This window comes from Schistocerca gregaria, chromosome 3, assembly GCF_023897955.1.
Source record: "Schistocerca gregaria isolate iqSchGreg1 chromosome 3, iqSchGreg1.2, whole genome shotgun sequence".
NCBI classification, from domain to species: Eukaryota; Metazoa; Arthropoda; class Insecta; order Orthoptera; family Acrididae; genus Schistocerca; species Schistocerca gregaria.
In genome coordinates, this window is record NC_064922.1 from 146759004 (window position 1) to 146778195 (window position 19192).

Here is a 19192-nt window from a genome sequence, read left to right on the forward strand (position 1 = left end):
CAGGACCTGCACATGATCAGCGCTTCCTGAAAGCACAGGCGGCTGACCCACGACGTAAATACACTACTGGCCATTAAAATTGCTACACCAAGAAGAAATGCACATGATAAACGGGTATTAGTTGCACAAATATATTATACTAGAACTGACATGTGATTACATTTTCGCGCAATTTGGGTGCATAGATCCTATTAGCACCCGAAACAACCACATCTGGCCGTAATAACGGCCTTAGCACGCTTGGGCATTGAGTCAAACAGAGCCTGGATGGCGTCTAGAGGTACAGCTGCCCATGCAGTTTCAACACGATGCCACAGTTTATCACTGGCGTATTCTGACGAGCCAGTTGCTCGGCCACCATTGACCAGACGTTTTCAATTGGTGAGAAATCTGGAGAAAGTGCTGGCAAGGGCAGCAGTCTAACATTTTCTGTATCCAGAAAGGTCCGTACAGGACCTGCAACATGCAGTCGTGCATTATCCTGCTGAAATGTAGGGTTTTGCAGGGATCGAATGAAGGGTAGAGCCACGGGTCGTAACACATCTGAAATGTAAGATCCACTGTTCAAAGTGCCGTCAATGCGAACAAGAGGTGACCGAGACGTCTAACCAATAGCACCCCATAGCATCACGGCGGGTGATACGGCAGTATGGCGATGACGAATATACGCTTCCAATGTGCGTTCACCGCTATGTCGCCAAAAACGGATGCGACCATCATTATGCTCTGTACAGAACCTGGATACATCCGAAAAAATGACGTTTAGCTATTCGTGCACCCGGGTTCGTCGTTGGGTACACCATCGCAGGCGCTCCTGTCTGTGATGCACGTCAAGGGTAACCGCAGCCATGGTCTCCTAGCTGATAGCCCATGCTGCTGTCTCGATTACTAGTGATACGAGACTGCACAGCGTTCCGTATTACCCTCCTGAACCCACCGATTCCATATTCTGCTAACAGTCAATGGATCCCGACTAACGCGAACAGCAATGTAGCGATACGATAAACCGCAATCGCGATAGGCTACAATCCGACCTTTATCAAAGTCGTGATGGCACACATTTCTCCTCCTTACACGAGGCATCACAACAATGTTTCACCAGGCAACGCCGGTCAACTGCTGTTTGTGCATGAGAAATCGGTCTGAAACTTTCGTGATGCTAATACGTTGTAAGCGTCGCCACTGTCGCCAACCTTGTGTGAATGCTCTGAAAAGCTTATCATTTGCATATCATAGCATCTTGTTCCTGTCGGTTAAATTTCGCGTCTGTAGCAAGTCATTTTCGTGAAGTAGCAATTTTAATGCCCAGTAGGATATAAAATGACGTAATGAGCGCAAAGAACCGAAAATATTCGATATGCTTTGGCTACACGCTCAGCTATCAGTCACTGGTGTCAGTCGTGATGCACACGGAGGTGACAAAAATCATAAGGTACCTCTCAGTATAGCGTCAGGCCTACTTTTTCCCTGCGTGCTGCAGCAACTTGACGCGGCAGGAAAGTCGCTGTAAGCCTCCCGCAGCAACATTGAATCACTCTGCCTCTATAGCCGTCCAGAAGAGTTGCCGATGCAGGATTCTGTGCACGATGTGACGTCTCCACTACGTCCCATAAATGTTGAATAAGATTCATGTCGGGCGATCCGGATGGCCAAATCATTCGCTCGGACTGCCCAGAATGTTCTTCAAGCCAGTCGTGTTGAATTGTGGTGACCGAGCGAGGTGGCGCAGTGGTTAGCACACTGGACTCGCATTCGGGAGGACGATGGTTCAATCCCGTCTCCAGCCATCCTGATTTAGGTTTTCCGTGATTTCCCTAAATCGTTTCAGGCAAATGCCGGGATGGTTCCTTTGTAAGGGCACGGCCGATTTCCTTCCCAGTCCTTCCCTAACCCGAGCTTGCGTTCCGTCTCTAATGACCTCGTTGTCGACGGGACGTTAAACACTAACCACTACCACCACCAATTGTGGTGACATGGCGCACTGTCACGCACAAAAATTCCATCCTTGTTTTGGAAGACGAAGTCCATGAAGGGCTGCAGATGGTTTCCAAGTAGCCGAACATAACAACTTCCAGCCAATGATCGGTTCAGTTGGACCAGAGGACCCAGTCCATTGCATCTAAACACAGACCACACCATTATGAAGCCGCCACCAGCTTGCACAGCGCCTTGCTGAGAACCTGCGTCTGTGGCTCCATGGGGTCTGCGCCACTCTCATAGCCGACCATCAGCTCTCAACACCTGAAATCTCGACTCATCTGACCAGGGCACGGTTTTCCAGTCGTCTGGGTTACGAGCCCAGGAGACGATCTGCAGGCTACGTCGTGCTGTTAGCAAAGGCACGCGCGTCGGTTGTCAGCTGTCATGGCTCATTAACGCCAGATTTCGCCAGACTGTCCCAACGGAAACGTTCGTCGTACGTCCCACATTCATTTCCGCTTTTATTTTACGCAGTGCTGCTTGTCTGCTAGCACTGACAACTCTACTCAAACGCTGCTGCTGTCGGTCGTTAAGCGAAGGCCGTCAGCAGCTGCAGTATCTGTGGTGAGAAGTAATGCCTGAAATTTGGTTCTCTCAGCACACTCTTGACCCTGTGGATCTCGGAATAGCGAATTCCCAAACGGTTTCCGAAAGTGAATGTTGTCGCGAATGGGTCGCGGATGTGAGTACAAATGCATAAGACTGCACAAGATGAACCTGTAGGAAAGCAAATTAACGTTAGCCAGGTCGCTGGGAAGCAGGAGAGGTTGCGTTTTTGTGGTAAGGGACGCTGAAGCTACGTGACCAGCCACGACAGAATGTTCTAGAAGGACGACAGGACACGGAAGACGCGCGTGATCGTGGGGGATTGCATCAGACGAGCCTGGTGTTGCTGAGAGATTCCTTCGACAGTTGCTCCAGACGCTGGACCTGAGTTACTCTGCCCTCGAGATGGGATTTAGTTTCTCGTGGCACTTAGCTGCACAGTGTACATGCAGGACTCCACAATTTACATTCAATGTGTTTGTGCCTCTTAGGGTTTGACAATGGTCTTATCCTGCCTCGTGTTTCGTCTCAGTTATTTCATCAGAAGTATATGTCCTTTATCCCACCGAGTTTCCTTATCTGCAAAGAATTTGCAGCTTGTTTCCCAGCACCAGGACTTCGAGTTGAACGAGCCACCTCATTATTGGATTTAGCGTCTAGCTCCCATCCTGATCCGCTCGCAGGAAACTACAGACGCTACAATGTTCCACGCGTCTAGTTCCAACAATCATTCCGCGTTCGAAATCTTGATTCCCGGGGTACGGCTATAATCACATTGCAAACGTTTTCACATGAATCACCTCACTACACATGACAACTCCGATAACGCACTGCCCTTTTATGTGTGTGTGTGTGTGTGTGTGTGTGTGTGTGTGTGCACGTCGCTGTCTCAGATCGATAGTAACCAGTCGATGAATTCCAAATTGGTTGCTTCAGATGAATACCGCTGAGTTTGTTATAACCTAAATTCTATGTAACAAAGGTTGATTCTGTTGTAACATTACAGACACTTCAGCCACTGCTTGAAATAATCCGTCTCTTTTCATATTCACCACTTTACTTATATTTATTTTATCAGCTTTCTTAGTGCACTTACAGGTTTCCTATTTAGCCCTACTTTTTCTTAGAAATCATCCGCAGATTTGCTAACAAGTATTGGAAGTCAGAGCTACCTCGTATTCGCAGTGATGTAACAGTTTTTGTGTCGGATCGCTTACATCAAATATCCCTGTAAGCCTGATGTGAGGACACTGCTCAATTTCGACACTTTTTATTTTAAAAAAAAAGCCTTTTTGAAGCACTTGGTTCAATTGAATTCTTACAATTTGTTGCACTTAAAAGACGATATTTTAATTACCATTTATTAATTAAAACCACAATAAAGAGACACATATTGGAGTGCCTGAGTTGTTAAGAAGTATGATACAATATTCATTCGTACATGCATGCAGCAACCACAGCTATAATGAAATACGCGAAATGTATTCGCAATTGTGTATACGGGCAACCATCAACTGTGTAACAGAATGACGGGGACTCGAAATCGGATCTCCTTAACCGTCGTGTACGGATGGCAAAAGCGGGAAACCCGGGCTCGAGCCCCGTTCTTACACAAATTTTCATTCTCATCATTCCATTATACAGCTGAAGGTTGCTTGTATAGACAACTGCCAATGCATTTCTCATATGAACAATTTCCATAATATTTTCTTTAGACTACATCATTTATGGTTTTGTAATTCTCCGGTGAAAAAAAAAGAGTCGTTTGATGTACGTTACATCACAATAATATTCTTTTAGATTTTTATTTTGGAATTTTGATACTGATTTTCATTTTTGTACGCTTTTCGACCTTTCTACCCCTTTCAACCTAGCTCACTCAAATAACTATGAACACCAATTGCATACCACCAGGATTGGAAATTTTTATTTTCACATCTTGCTAGTGATTTTAGTTTTTGTATGTTTTTAGTCCTTTTCACCGCTTTCAACACGGCTCAATCAAATCATTATGAACACTGTTTGAATGTCAATAGATCTAACAGTCTGTGAGAGATTCCCAATGCCATTCTGGTGCACTCAACTACTTGTAGTATTAGTCACGAACATAAGTTAAATTTACACGATACTTCGTTTGAGAAACGTCATAAGAACGACGCCGTTGGCCACTATCTACAATAAAGGCAGCAGTCTCACCGGAAAGTGGGTCTTTTTTAGCAGTAGCACTTATGTGCGTGGCTGTTGTGGTGAGATTCGTGGCATAGCATTAGCGGACGTCAGACGTGAGCATCGTTGCACTGCCGGGAGATATAATGGAGGACTGTAAAAAATGTTTAAAGCTTCCCCAGGAAAAGTCAGATTTGAATGCCATGTCGCAACCGGAATGACAGTCAGAGGATCCGATACTGCTATACAGGGTGGTCCATTGATCGTGACCGGGACAAATACCTCACGAAATAAGCGTCAAACGAAAAAACTACAAAGAACGAAACATGTCTAGCTTGAAGGGGGAAACCAGATGGCGCTATGGTTGACCCGCTAGATGGCGCTGCCACAGGTCAAATGGATATCAACTGCGTTTTTTTTAAAATAGGAACCCACTTTTTTATTACATATTCGTGTAGTACGTAAAGAAATATGAATGTTTTAGTTGGACCACTTTTTTTTTCGCTTTGTGATAGATGGCGCTGTAATAGTCACAAACGTATGGCTCACTATTTTACATGAACAGTTGGTAACAGGTAGGTTTCTTAAATTAAAATATAGAACGTAGGTACGCTTGAAAATTTCATTTCGGTTGTTCCAATGTAGTACAAGTACCTTTGTGAACTTATCATTACTGAGAACGCATGCTGTTACAGCGTGATTACCTGTAAATATCACATTAATGCAATAAATGCTCAAAATGATGTCAGTCAACCTCAATGCATTCAGCAATAAGTGTAACGACATTCCTCTCAACAGCGAGTATTTCGCCTTCCGTAATGTTCGCACATGCATTGACAATGTGCTGATGCATGTTGTCAGGCGTAGTAGATGAATCATGATAGCAAATATCCTTCAACTTTGCCCACAGAAAGAAATCCGGGGACGTCAGATCTGGTGAACATGAGGGCCATGGTGCTTCGACGACCAGTCCACCTGTCATGAAATATGCTATTCTATACCGCTTCAACCGCACGCGAGATATGTGCCGGACGTCCATCGTGTTGGAAGAATATCGCCATTCTGACATGCAGTGAAACATATTGTAGTAACATCGGTAGAACATTGCGTAGGAAATCAGCATACATTGCACCATTTAGATTGCCATCGATAAAATGGGGGCCAGTTATCCTTCCTCCCATAATGCTGCACCATACATTAACACGCCAACAACGCTGATGTTCCATTTGTCGCAGCCATCGTGGATTTTCCGTTGCCCCATAGTGCATATTATGCCGGTTTACCTTACCGCTGTTGGTGAATGACGATTCGTCGCTAAATAGAACGCGTGCAAAAAATCTGTCATCGTCCCGTAATTTCTCTTGTGCCCAGTGCCAGAACTGTACACGACGTTCAAAGTCGTCGCAATGCAATTCCTGGTGCATACAAATATGGTACGGGTGCAAGCGATGTTGATGTAGCATTCTCAACACCGACGTTTTTGAGATTCCCGATTCTCGCGCAATTTGTCTGCTACTGATGTACGGATTAGCCGCGACAGCAGCTAAAACACCTACTTGGGCATCATCATTTGTTGCAGGTCGTGGTTGACGTTTCACATGTGGCTGAAAACGTCCTGTTTCCTTAAATAACGTAACTATCCGGCGAACGGTCCGGACACTTGGATGATGTTGTCCAGGATACCGAGCAGCATACACAGCACACGCCCGTTGGGTAGTTTGATCACAATAGCCATACATAAACACGATATCGACCTTTCCCGCACCGGTCCATTTTAACACGGGTAATGTATCACGAAGCAAATGCCGTCCGCACTGGCGGAATGTTACGTGATACCACGTACTTATACTGCTGTGACTATTACAGCGCCATCTATCACAAAGCGAAAAAAGTGGTCCAACTAAAACATTCATGAAACTTCCTGGCAGATTAAAACTGTGTGCCGGACCGAGACTCGAACTCGTGACCTTTGCCTTTCGCGGGCAAATGCTCTACCAACTGAGCTACCGAAGCACGACTCACAACCGAGGCCATTGTTGCACATCACTTGAGCGAGATGTCTGAATCGCCAGTTCAGCAAGACGACCTCACCGTGAAGGCACATAACGTCATTCTGATAGTGCTTCAAGGTGGTTTAACAACACATAAACCTTACACAAGAACTTCTCTTTGTCCACCGATATTGTAGAAAAACGCCAAGCTGAAAGCAGCAGTTGAGATACCGAGGTGCGATGAATGCTGATGAAGAACCCAGGAAACCGGACCGTATTTGGTCGTCCTCGCCAAGGCATAATATCATTGTGTCCAACAGACAACTATAAATACTCGGGTTCCCGATCCCATCTACCTCACAGTTGCAGTGAGCCAGCATCGAGGCAGTGCGTGTAATGCATTTATTTCCATTCGCCGATTGACTGTTACCTTCGAGACCGTACCAGCCTGGTCTGTTGTGGCTAGCTGTTGTAAGCTTACAACCCCTCACCAACTAATATAAAGTATAGGAGACTTTAACACTGCTACACGCGCCCAAACTGATGGTGCTTGACCCACTATCACACTTTTGCTGTACTTGGAGGCGCACAAGCTGCCGCTGCCCCGGATTCGTTTGCGTGAGCAGACTCTGGCCTCCCCAGCCTTCCTCTGGTGAAGATACCAAGCCGTAACACTGCACCATATTTCGTTCATCATAAGAATAAACCTGATGTAAACAAACACAAGCGCGGTGATTGCTCAGCAGCCGTAACACTCGTACACTGGTCTTGTTCCGCTACTGGAAGTAGGTCCAACTAATGTTTTTGATATCTCATTGGTATGCCATTGTAAATGAAACTTCAAGACATTCGTATGTATACTACTGGCCATTAAAATGGCTACACCACGAAGATGACGTGCTACAGACGCGAAATTTAACCGATACGAAGAAGATACTGTGATATGCAAATGATTAGCTTTTCATAGCATTCACACAAGGTTGGCGCCGGTGGCAACAGCCACAACGTGCTGAAACGAGGAAAGTTTCCAACCGATTTCTCATACACAAACACCAGTTGATCAGCGTTGCCTGGGGAAACGTTCTTGTGATGCCTCGTGTACGGAGGAGAAATGTGTACCATCACGTTTCCGATTTCGATAAAGGTCGAATTGTAGCCTATCGCGATTGCGGTTTATCGTATCGCGACATTGCTGCTCGCGTTCGTCGAGATCCAATGACTGTTAGCAGAATATGGAATCGGTGAGTTCAAAATGGTTCAAATGGCTCTGAGCACTATGGGACTTAACATCTATGGTCATCAGTCCCCTAGAACGTAGAACTACTTAAACCTAACTAACCTAAGGACATCACACAGCACCCAGCCATCACGAGGCAGAGAAAATCCCTGACCCCGCCGGGAATCGAATCCGGGAGGTGGGTTCAGGAGGGTAATACGAAACGCCGTGCTGGATGCCAACGGCCTCGTATCACTAGCAGTCGAGATGACAGGCATCTTATCCGGATCGTGCAGCTGTAACGGATCCTGCAGCCACGTCTCAATTCCTGAGTCAACAGATGGGGACGTTTGCAAGACAAACATCTGCACGAACAGTTCGACGACGTTTGCAGCAGCATGGACTATCAGCTCGGAGACCATTGCTGCTGTTACCTTGACGCTGCATCACAAACAGGAGCGCCTGCGATGGTGTACTTGTACTCAGCGACGAACCTGAGTGCTCGAATGGCTAAACGTCATTTTTTCGGATGAATCCGGGTTCTGTTTACAGCATCATGATGCTCGCATCCGTGTTTGCCGACATCGCAGTGAACGCGCATTGGAAGCGTGTATTCGTCATCGCCATACTGGCGGATCACCTGCGGTGATGGTATGGGGTGCCATTGGTTACACGTCTTTGCATTGACGGCACTTTGAACAGTGGACGTTACATCTCAGATGTGTTACGACCCATGGCTCTACCCTTCATTCGATCCCTGCGAAACCCTACATTTCAGCAGGATAATGCACGACCGCATGTTGCAGGTCCCGTAAGGGCCTTTATGGATACAGAAAATGTTCGACTGCAGCTCTGGCCAGCACATTCTCCAGATTTCTCACCAACTGAAAATGTCTCGTCAATTGTGGCCGAGCAACTGGCTCGTCACAATACGCCAGTCACTACTCTTGATGAACTGTGGTATCGTGTTGAAGCTGCATGGGCAGCTGTACCTGTACACGCCATCCAAGCTCTGTTTGACTCAATGCCCAGGCGTTTCAAAGCTGTTATTACGGCCAGAGGTGGTTGTTCTGGGTACTGATTTCTCAGGATGTATGCACCCAAACTGCGTGAAAATGTAATCACATGTCAGTTCTAGTATAATATATTTGTCCAAAGAATGCTCGTTTATCATCTGCATTTCTTCTTGGTGTAGCAATTTGAATGGCCAGTAGTGTGTTAACCGCCATCAGCGTTTTTCTTAATCATACTTTAGCGACGAAATTTTTATTTCAAAAATTGTGTCTCTGTAAACACTACTTGCGCTCTGATTGTCTCGCTTTTAAGACGTACCGTGTCCGCCCCAATAGCTGAATGGACAGTTCGGCGCTAGCGGCCGTGCGGAGCGGAGGTCCGATACTTCCGCCTGTGCGGCGTGTGCGAGTGTTTGTTTACTTGTGGACTTAGTCTGCGCGCGGGCTAATAACAACGATCATGGCGAACAAGTACAGAAAAACTACATTACGATTCAATTTCTGCAAAGACTACGAAAGACCAAAGGCTTTAGCAGTGGAACGATTCATACGTGAGGACGTCAAGATACCGCCAAACGATATTGTCGGAATTCACCTGTCCATCGTTAGTCCCACGGTGTATGTTAAGATGGTAAATGACGCGGCGTGTGAGAGAATTCTACAGGCGACAAAAGCAGGTCTCCGATTTTGCCATAGTGACGGGAATGTCGGCACGGTAACTGTAGAACATGCTGGTCTGGGTGTACGGACAATACGTGTTTTTGAGCTGCCATTTGAGCTCCCGGCTGACGAAGTTATTGAGGCTTTTAAGCCATACGGCACGGTACATGGTCACACAGCAGAACGCTGGACACAATTCGCCACGTACCCCGTGCTTAACGGAGTGAGACAGATCACTATTGATCTTCAGAAGCATGTACCGTCCTATCTGACAATTGGTGGTTGTAGGGCGGTGGTGATTTACGATGGGCAACCACGTACATGTTCTGGCTGTGGCCAGGAGGGACACCTCAGGTCGAACTGTATGCAACGGCGGATTACGCAACTGCCTTCAGATGTGCGGGAGCCGTCGCCAGAGATGACAGTACTACCGATCACCTATGCCAAAGCCCTCACTGCGTCCGCTGATGACCGAAAGGACACAGCCCCGGTGGAAGTTCCCGATGGCACTCTCCGAAACCTTGTAGCAGACGTCGGGATGACAGAGGATGCTGCTCCATCGAGCATACAATCTACGGCGACAACATCAGTTGACACCGAACTCCTACCAAGCACACCGATAGTACACGGAGCAGTTCCAGCCACTACGGATGCTGTTCCGTCTGGAACGCATTCTGTGACGACAACATCAGTTTCGACCGAAGTCCCGCCAACTACAACGATGGGACTCGAAACACTTCCAGTTCCTACGGATGCTTTTCTGTCGGGCAGCCGTGATTCCCTACAATCTGAGGACACGGAAGGAAGATCACGCAAACAACGTTCCCCGAAAAGGAGGAAACGGCGTCGTCGCACGACATCTCCTAGGGATGACTCCCCTTGCCCCGACGACGATGCGCCTGTGGAGCAAGACGACACAACAGCCTCTACGAAGCAGGATGAGGCAATGGAAACTGTTCGATCAGACCCGCAGCGGTCTGTCACATTGACGGTAGCGGGACGTGGTGATGCTGAAGAGGAACCACAACCAGTTGGCTCTCCAGACGCAGATGCTGTGGCTATGGACACGAATATATCACTGCCTGCAAAGATGTGGTATGACGATATTGATGAGGCGCCGGACGTCATACAGAGGCAGCCGGCACTCACAAAGACGGCCTAGTAATTGCTGAAGGTGAAGAGAGAGGGGCGAGAGAACGTCTTCTAACTCAGCTCCCAGCGCCGATGCAGGGAGATATTGTTGCGCCTCGACAGAGTGGGATTCAACGCCATGCGAACCGTATTGCGACATTAAATATAAATGACGTGCGTTCACCAACCAAAATACACCTACTGAAGGAAACGATTTGGGCATCCGATGCGGATATTGCTTTGCTGCAGGAAGTCCACATAGCTGCACTCCCACACATCGCAGGCTACCAATCCTATTCGTCACATGGAGATCATAATGGGAGTGGGGTGGCAGTTTACGTGCGAGATGGCTTCCCCGTGGAAAACGTGTGTTACCTCCCGTCGGCCAGGGGAATGGCTTTCACGACGTTTGGGACACGCATCATCAATCTTTATGCACCGTCGGGAAACAATCGGCGGCGGGAAAGGGCGCGATTTTATGCAGAAGATATTGCACCACTTTTCCATGGACGTTATGAATGTGTAATAATTGGTGGAGATTTCAACTGTGTTCTCAGCCAGAAAGACCAATGGCCGCAAGCAAACATCAGCCAGGAGTTGCGAATCGTTGTCAGCGACCTTGTACTTAGTGACACGTGGGAATTACGACATGGAGATGCACCGGGATACACCTATGTGACAAGTCATTCGGCGAGCAGATTAGATCGCATTTATATCTCACGGGCTCATGCAAATGATGTCCAGGACGCGGAACGCTGGCCATTGGCATTTTCCGATCACAGCGCTTACATCTGTACGGTGCTTCTTCCCCGTAGAGAGGTGTGGAACAGCAAGGCCCCGTGGAAATTAAACATTCAACATCTACATGATCCCGAATGTCGTCAACGGATCCTTGAGACATGGACGATGTGCGAGCGAAAGGTTGGAAGGTATGCAGCGAAGCTTGATTGGTGGCTGACTTGTGCTAAACCGGCGCTTCGCCGTACGTTCATCTCATATAGCAGGGAGATGGCCGAATGGCGCCGCCGTACGACCGACTTTTATTTTGCAGCGCTGCGCGACCTGGACAATGGTCCGCCGGGACCGGAAGTCTGGATCGAACGCAAAAGGATAAAAGCTAAATTAGTGGCTTTAGCTCGGAAACATCTTCAGGGAACCATGGTGCGCGCCAGATGTCACGATACGATACGACACGAGATTCCTTCCATGCACCACGTCGTGAATGAACGAAAGCACCGACGACGCGTTTTGGTACGGGAGTTAATTACCCGCGAAGACCGAAGAGTGACACGTCAAGCGGACATTGTCTCTGCATTCGTCGACCATTACCAACACATCTATCGGGAGGAAGCGGCCCGTGTTGATGACCTCGCACGTATAGCCACATACGTCTCCCGTACACTAACGGTGGAAGACGCTGGAACCTTACTGGAAGCTATTAGCTGTGAGGAAGTACATGATGCGATCGCAAAGGGTGCGTTGAATCGCTCCCCAGGCATTGATGGACTTCCTGCTGAATTTTATCGAGAATTTCGCAACGAAATGGCACCGCAATGGACGGAAATGTACAACGAGTTGTTAAATTCCGATGCGCCTATTCCACCGGCTTTTATGGAAGGCCTCTTGGTGCCAGTACATAAACCGAAGCCAGGAATTACGGTCACACATTATCGCCCCATCACCCTGCTTAATGCAGACTATAAGATCTTTGCACGGATGCTAGCGTCCCGATGTCGTATGTTAATTCGTAGCGTTCTCTCCCCAGAACAGACGACACCGGGTGGATCGGTGAATGTGCAAACAGCTACTGGCGAATGCCGTGATGTAATAGCGCTGGCGGAGGAGTGCCGGCTTCAAGCGGCGATGGTGGCGGTTGATTTTGACAGTGCTTTTGATAAGGTGCGCCACAACTATCTGTACGCTGTACTGGAACAAATGGGATTTCCAGACTGTTTTACTGGTCTCATTAGAAGGATTTATGGGAGCGCACAATCCTTGGTACACGTTAATGGGCGTATAGCAGGGCCCATTCAGATTCGACGTTCCATTCGCCAGGGCTGCCCTCTTTCGATGCTGCTCTTCGCGATAGCGTTGGAACCAGTAATTGGGAGGCTAACAAATTCTTTTTCTGGGGTGGAACTGCGAGGCTACACCTTCAAATGTCGTGCTTATGCGGACGACCTCCTGCTGCTCGTTCGCTCTGAGGAAGAAGTGAAGACGGTTCTTGAACTGTTGTTGGACCACAGTGTGACGGCGGGTAGTGCAGTGAACATGAACAAATCGGCAGCAATGCCGGTTGGAAGGGGCCTTACGCCGGAAGAAATCAGTCCGTTTCCTTATGTGCAACGATTCCGCTATCTCGGCATAGACTTTAGCTCATCTGTGAAACATACTGCGGCAGTTAACTACCGACGTATTTTACAGACAACACGTACCATGGTCCGCCTACATCTCCTACGACGCCTTGATCCTTTGCAGCGAGTCGAATATCTGAACACTTATGTGGTTTCTCGCATGGTGCATATTTCGCAGATCCTGCCCCTACCACTCACGCTCGGGCATCGACTTCAATCAGCACTAGGCTATTTTGTGATGATTGGGTCGCCCCTCAAGGTGCGATACGCAACGCTCACGCTCCCTACGGACAAGGGGGGACTCGGACTTACGAATGTTCGCTGCCGAGCGACGGCGCTCCTTCTAGCTACGATGTACAAGCAATGGCGTAGCGGGCGTGATTCCCTTACATCCCGCCTACTGGATCTCCTAGTCCCAGCGTCCCTCACACCTCCGGTGGCGGTGGGCAACATTACGCCACATTTTGCGCATGTATCAACATTTATCGTGGAACTTAGTTATATCAGAGACGAGCTTCCGCGCACGAGACTACCATGCGCGAAGGATTTTTATGTTTGGCTGCTACGACGGTTAAGTCGTAATGTCATTGAACTGAAACACCCCACGTTGCATTGGCCGAAGATTTGGAGACATGTGCACCAAAAATTCTTTCCTACCTTCGTTCGGGCACTGTGGTTCTCTGTCACCTGTGGCAAGTTCAACACCAACCAACGACTCCATGCAATTGGACTAGTGGACACTCCACTGTGCCCGAAATGTCGCCAAGTGGATGACGACCATCACCGCTTAACTTGTATCGCGATGGAGGACGTATGGCTCCTAGGACGACAGATGGTGGCTTGCTACCTCCGTGTGCCCACGCAACATATTACACCTGCTTCCTTCTTACATCCGGAGAGTGACTACTTTCCGGCGACTAAATCACAGTCGATCATCTGGGTCAAAGGTTGGACGATCGCGTACCTCTATGGGGATGCTGCCAAGTCACGACTCGACTTTTGGTATTTCTTACAGCAAGCCCACTATGAGGTTCATAGATGGTCACACTATCGGAAAACCTTTGCCAACTATCTTCAGGCAGTCTTCCTCGACCCCCCACGCAGTTGGGATGTGCCGGGTGCAGTCCGTGTGCACATTTGACAGCTGATAATGAACCTCACACTTTTCTCAACGCTCCATATGTAATGCACATACTATACCATGAAATGATCTACATGATCTACATGTTCCTTTTAACAGGGTGATTGTGGAAAATAAATAAATATAATAAATAAAAACAACATCCCTGTATCCCTGTTCCTTTACATTTTGTGATTTGTTGTACAATGATTTTCTTTTGTTTTTGTTTTTGCAGAGGATGCATTTCATTTAGTGTTTGCGAACTGCCCAAAAAAAAAAAAGGTCAACGTGACGGACCGCCGTTCTTAGGGATCCGGGTTCGATTCCCTGCTGGGTCGAGGATTTTATCCGCTCAGGGAGTGGGTGTTGTGTTGTCTTCATCATCATTTCATCCCCATCCAGTGCGCATGTCGCCCAATTTGGCGTCGGATGTAATAAGAGCTGCACCAAGACGGCTGGACCTGCCCCGTAAGGGGCCTTCCGCCCAATGACGCCAAACGCTTATTTCCAATAAGTACCGTGAAAATGGATGACGCTGCTTCCTGCTTCGTAGCGAAACATGCGTGTATAACACAGTTAATAGCGAGAAACAAGTTGTTCTTTATGTTTTACACAAGCTAACAGATAAAAATCAGCTCTTGACATTTCTTGAGAAACTCTACACAATAAATAAGTCGCATCCAAATTATACGCGTGGCGTAATCAGTAGCGACCGGGAATCGTAATCATGTATTTTTGGGGCGACAGTTCGAAACGCTTGTAAGTCTACAGGCTTTCGTGACCGTTGTCACTAAAGTTAAAATCTTCTGTGTTGTCAGGACGCGTCAATTTCCTCTAAAATAATCGACGTTTTGACGCCTTTGCTGGGTTCTTGCTCAGAATGGACACCGAAACATCCTGAAGAACATTCCAGCAGAAAGGTCGAAACGTCGATTATTTTAGACGAAATATGATGCGGCTTAACGACCCAGAAGATTTTAACTTTAGTTCGAATCTCGTTGTGGTCTATTTTTTTTTTGCAGTTTGAATACCTAAATCATTTAAATATGAAATTCATCAAATATATGTTATTTAACTGGTACTTACCTCTCAAGAAAATGCACTTCTACTTTCTAATTACATACTGCACACAAAATTCTGGTTTTCATTGCAAATATTAATTCTGAAGTATCGGTATTTTGTGAAAGATTGTTAAAGATTGTTGGAGTTACGAAAACGTTGCCCAGTTATACACTCCTGGAAATGGAAAAAAGAACACATTGACACCGGTGTGTCAGACCCACCATACTTGCTCCGGACACTGCGAGAGGGCTGTACAAGCAATGATCACACGCACGGCACAGCGGACACACCAGGAACCGCGGTGTTGACCGTCGAATGGCGCTAGCTGCGCAGCATTTGTGCACCGCCGCCGTCAGTGTCAGCCAGTTTGCCGTGGCATACGGAGCTCCATCGCAGTCTTTAACACTGGTAGCATGCCGCGACAGCGTGGACGTGAACCGTATGTGCAGTTGACGGACTTTGAGCGAGGGCGTATAGTGGGCATGCGGGAGGCCGAGTGGACGTACCGCCGAATTGCTCAACACGTGGGGCGTTAGGTCTCCACAGTACATCGATGTTGTCGCCAGTGGTCGGCGGAAGGTGCACGTGCCCGTCGACCTGGGACCGGACCGCATCGACGCACGGATGCACGCCAAGACCGTAGGATCCTACGCAGTGCTGTAGGGGACCGCACCGCCACTTCCCAGCAAATTAGGGACACTGTTGCTCCTGGGGTATCAGCGAGGACCATTCGCAACCGTCTCCATGAAGCTGGGCTACGGTCCCGCACACCGTTAGGCCGTCTTCCGCTCACGCCACAACATCGTGCTGCCCGCCTCCAGTGGTGTTGCGACAGGCGTGAATGGAGGGACGAATGGAGACGTGTCGTCTTCAGCGATGAGAGTTGCTTCTGCCTTGGTGCCAATGATGGTCGTATGCGTGTTTGGCGCCGTACAGGTGAGCGCCACAATCAGGATTGCATACGACTGAGGCACACAGGGCCAACACCCGGCATCATGGTGTGGGGAGCGATCTCCTACACTGGCCGCACACCTCTGGTGATCGTCGAGGGGACACTGAATAGTGCACGGTACATCCAAACCGTCATCGAACCCATCGTTCTACCATTCCTAGACCGGCAAGGGAACTTGCTCTTCCAACAGGACAATGCACGTCCGCATGTATCCCGTGCCACCCAACGTGCTTTAGAAGGTGTAAGTCAACTACCCTGGCCAGCAAGATCTCCGGATCTGTCCCCCATTGAGCATGTTTGGGACTGGATGAAGCGTCGTCTCACGCGGTCTGCACGTCCAGCACGAACGCTGGTACAACTGGTGGAAATGGCATGGCAAGCCGTTCCACAGGACTACATGCAGCATCTCTACGATCGTCTCCATGGGAGAATAGCAGCCTGCATTGCTGCGAAAGGTGGATATACACTGTACTAGTGTCGACATTGTGCATGCTCTGTTGCCTGTGTCTATGTGCCTGTGGTTCTGTCAGTGTGATCATGTGATGTATCTGACCCCAGGAATGTGTCAATAAAGTTTCCCCTTCCTGGGACAATGAATTCACGGTGTTCTTATTTCAATTTCCAGAAGTGTATTTTTTTGGAGAAAAATGACATATCAAGTACTCTTTATTTGAATATGCTCATTATTTTGTAGGACAGATGTGGTCTCACACGAGCCAAAGTGATAATCGTCGTGGAAACACGGAAAACAATAATTTTCTCGGCGTCGAGCACACTGTAAAAATGCTACAGTCTTACAGTTGTCACTGTACCACTGCTATCTGAACCCAATAGAATTGATCTGGAGCCAAGTTCACGGATCTGTCGCGAGAAGTGAGAAGACATTTAAGCTGCCAAACGTACTGGAAGTACTGCACGAAGCTTTGTGGGTGACTGCCGAACGATGCGAAATGCGGAACAGCACGTCATACAAGAGGAGCAGAATATGTGCATATTTTGGTGGCTTGGGATTCTACTGTTGATCGCCTCGTTATCAGTGGTACTGAAATGTATTTCTCAGAGTGCGATATGGAGGGAGTTCAGAGATTACCAGACAACTGACTGTAATACCTTCAGTGGCTTCAATGTTTAGCTACATAGGAAATCAGCAGTGCGCTTTAACGCCACACATAGCTCATGCAGAAAAATTACACATGTGAAAGTCACTAATTTTCATAACCCTTGATTTTAATTAAAAGACTACGTTAGCTAAGATCGAGGGCAAGTTATTTTTTCCCGTCAGGTCTCTTAAGAAGCGTGTCGCCTGAGTTTTACCGCATAAACTGAAGAGCCAAAGAGACTGCCCTAATATCGTGTAGGGCCCCCGCGACCACGCAGAAGTGCTACTACACGGCGTGGCATCGACTTGACTAACGTCTGAAGTAGTGCTGGAGGGAACTGACACCATGTATTATGCACATCCGTAACAGTAATACGGGGTGGGGGTCTCTTCTGAACAGTACGTTGCAAGGCATCCCAGATATGCTCAAGAATGTTCATGTCTGGTGAGTTTGGTGACCATCGGAAGTGTGATAAACTCAGAAGAGTGTTCCTGAAGCCACTCTGTAGCAATTTTGGACGTGCGGGGTGTCGCATTGTCCTGCTGGAATTTCCCAAATCCGTCGGAATAGACAATGGACATGAATGGATGCAGGTGATCAGACACGATGCTTACGTACGTGTCATCTGTCAGAGCGGTATCTAGGCGTATCAAGGATCCCATCTCACTCCAATTGCACACGCCCCACATCATTATAGAGCCTCTACCAGATTGAACAGTCCCTGCTGCCATGCACACTCCGTGGATTCTTGAGGTTGTCTCCATACCCGTACACGTCCATATATGAAACAAAGACTCTTCCGACCAGGCAACTTGCTTCCCGTCAACAACAGTCCAATGTCGTTGATGACGGGCCCAGACGTCGCGTAAGGCTTTCTGTCGCGCAGTCATCAAAGGTACACGAGTGGACCTTTGGCTCCGAAAGCCAATACCGATGATGTTTCGTTGAATGTTTATTCTTTGCTATTTGTTTGCGGTTTGAAGTATGTTCACAGGTCCAGTGGCTATTTGCACAAAAAGAGAATATAGCGATCCGTCGTCACAAGGCTTTAAAAATTAATGGGAATGGCAGAAGAGAGGGATGAGAATTCTCAGTAAGAAAGGGGTGCAGCACGTAAAACCGGCACGTACACGCAACACATAAACATAAAGTGAAATGTAATGTTTTCAATATGATCAGTCACCTTCACAGTAGGCGCTGAAAGTGCCCTCCACCTGTTTCAGCTCAAATGTGAGCACATAAACCCTTCTCAGTTCTTGTAATGCCATGCTGTTGATGAGATCCTGGATCCTGGTCTTGAGAGCTTCAATTGTGCTTGGATTTGATTGGTATACATTTCCCGTCGTCCTCACTAGTAAAAGGCCAAGTGGACAAGTCTGGTGACAAAAGAGGCCACAAGCCTTTGCTGATTGTCCTCTCTGCTGTCCTGTCCTGTCATGCACACGCGACAACGATACAGCTGATGTGTGGGAAGTTGCACCGACCTACTGAAAGCAGCATAACTGGCGCTCCTCTTCTGTCAAGTTGGAATAAAACCCCTCCAGGATTCCCAAATACACGTCACTGTTCACTGCCGTTTCAAAGAATATGGGACCCATTGCGCGTGTAGCGGAAATGGCACAGCAAACACCAGTCTTATCGTCATGCAACGGTATCTAGTGGATCGCGTGTGGATTCTCAGTCGGCCAATACTGTTTTTTTGGGAATTTATGTATTCAGACAGGTGGAACCACTCGTCACTCTTGATGAGCCTTAGTGGGTCCAAAACAACACTGACAGTATTTCTCAACAGCCATGCACAGAAATCCATTCTCTTCTGCAGGTCAGGCTCCTTCAGTTCTTACACAGTACTTATCCGGTACGATTTTAAATTCAGTAACGTTAAAGTACGTCTGCAGCTT

At 47.8% G+C, this 19192-nt stretch overlaps 1 protein-coding gene and 1 non-coding gene across 4 annotated transcripts in view; one reads left to right on the forward strand and one right to left on the reverse strand.

Annotated features, from left to right (window-relative positions):
• The window catches only part of LOC126354422 (tubulin polymerization-promoting protein homolog), a 391584-nt gene that overhangs the window by 219364 nt on the left and 153028 nt on the right, over nucleotides 1-19192 (forward strand). The window lies entirely within an intron of this gene.
• Trnas-cga (transfer RNA serine (anticodon CGA)) lies at nucleotides 6631-6707 on the reverse strand. The gene has a single exon. It is a non-coding gene; the product is annotated as a tRNA-Ser (tRNA).